Source organism: Ursus arctos, unplaced genomic scaffold (assembly GCF_023065955.2).
Source record: "Ursus arctos isolate Adak ecotype North America unplaced genomic scaffold, UrsArc2.0 scaffold_8, whole genome shotgun sequence".
Taxonomy (NCBI): Eukaryota; Metazoa; Chordata; class Mammalia; order Carnivora; family Ursidae; genus Ursus; species Ursus arctos.
In genome coordinates this window covers 61,244,387-61,246,143 of record NW_026623100.1, presented here as the reverse complement: position 1 = coordinate 61,246,143, position 1,757 = coordinate 61,244,387, and positions in this window count along the sequence as shown.

The window sequence follows — 1,757 nt, the reverse complement described above, 5'->3', positions numbered from 1 at the left end:
CCTGCTTGGCCACAGAGCGTCATTCCAGAGGAGGCTGAGGGAGGCCGAGGGAGGGAGGTGGATTCTTACTGGGCTCCTGGGGGCATCCTTGGCAGAGGGTCGGGCTGCACTCACACACAATCCCATCGGCCTGATGCCTCCAGGCTGACCTCCTGGAACCACCGCTTCCAGCCACTCTGGAGTGGAGAGGATCCCCAAACCTCCGGGTTTCCTTCTGTACCCAAAGGTTTCTCTTTCTCGTGAAATGAAGGGCAAGAGAAGACCGAGGCAAAGAGGTCACATGTCCCCTAAGTTGAGTGCAAAGCCCTGCCTGCTCTATGCCTTTGAGACGAAGGAGACAGCAGTGAAGAAGAAAGAGGGGTATCCATTGTCCCCTTGCCCCACCACCACTTGGACACATGCATGTCTTCCTGCCCCACATGTCCCTCCCTCTTCAAGACTCCAGAGATCAGCGAGGCCCCGGGAATGTGTGGTGGCACTTTTCCCATCTTCCGAGAAAGAGGAAGTGGTGCTTGAGGCCCCTCTCAACCGGTGAGGGAACAATGAAGGGACACTTTCTCTGGGGCAGTCCCTCCGGCTCTTGCTGCCTCAGCCTCCTGACCTCTTACAGGCTTCGGGAACCTGGGGGTAGATCGAGCCTCTGCCTGGAAAACATTTACTGCAGAGAGCAGGAACCCAGCCAGGCAGTTTCACAGGCAAGAATGCCTAGGGACTCCACTGTCCTATGGCTCCTTCCCCCACACTACTCAGTTTGGACCACAGAAACCATCAGATAAGAGCAACACCCTACACCCCTGCCCCGGCAAATTTTGCCCCCTGTGCCTTAGAGTTAAGTCATGACCAAAGTCTAGCTTTGTACAGGTGCAGGGGACACGGCGGGCCATGGCAGGGCCCGGGCCTCAGTTGGCAGAGTGGTGAGAGGTTGCCTTGCGTCACCCCACTTCCATCTGTCCGCTCTGTTCCAAGAGCCTACATTTCTGCATTCGGTGTTCAGAAGCAGCAGAGCTATCCAGGGAAATGGGCTAGGAGAGGTGAACTGACTCTGTACGTATTCAGTCCTTTGTTCATTTGTGTGTCCGTTTGTCCGTCCATCTGTCCATCCATCCATTCATCCATTCTTTCTTTTACTCAGAAGACACTGAGATACTCCTGCAGGAAAGGCTCTAAGGTAAAGACAGAAATTCATTCTTTAACCTATTCAGAAATACTTAGTACATGCCATCTGTGTAGCAGGGATAATTCTAGATGGATCAAATCAAGTTCTGGCTCTCAGAGCTAGTGGGGGAAGTGAGGCATTTATACAAACGTTGATAATGCAATGAGGGACCATTCTGGGAAGGGGGGTGAGGGGTGAGCACAGGCAGAGGAGGGACTCATGAGAGCAGATGGCTTCCAGCTGGGAGAAGGTGGTCAGCACAAGCCTGGGTGAGGCACTGGGGCTCAACCTGAGAAACATCTGGGCTGTGTCTCTAGTGCCAATCACCTTCTCTCCCTAATTCAAGAAAGATAAGCAGGGCTTTTATACAAAAGTAAACACGCAGCATTCCCAGCCCACAGAGTCATGACAGACTGAGAACCACAGATGTATTTGAGGAAAAGCATGAGGAGAATTTTGCCTCTGGGGACCGAGCCTGATTTTTCACAGGCCATTTTCAAGTAAAAATGGTATCAGTATCTTTTAAAGCTGAACTTGTCAGGGCCTGAAGGAACATGGTCATGGGGGAATGGTGAGTGGCCCCTGCTGGAGTGATGAGGCT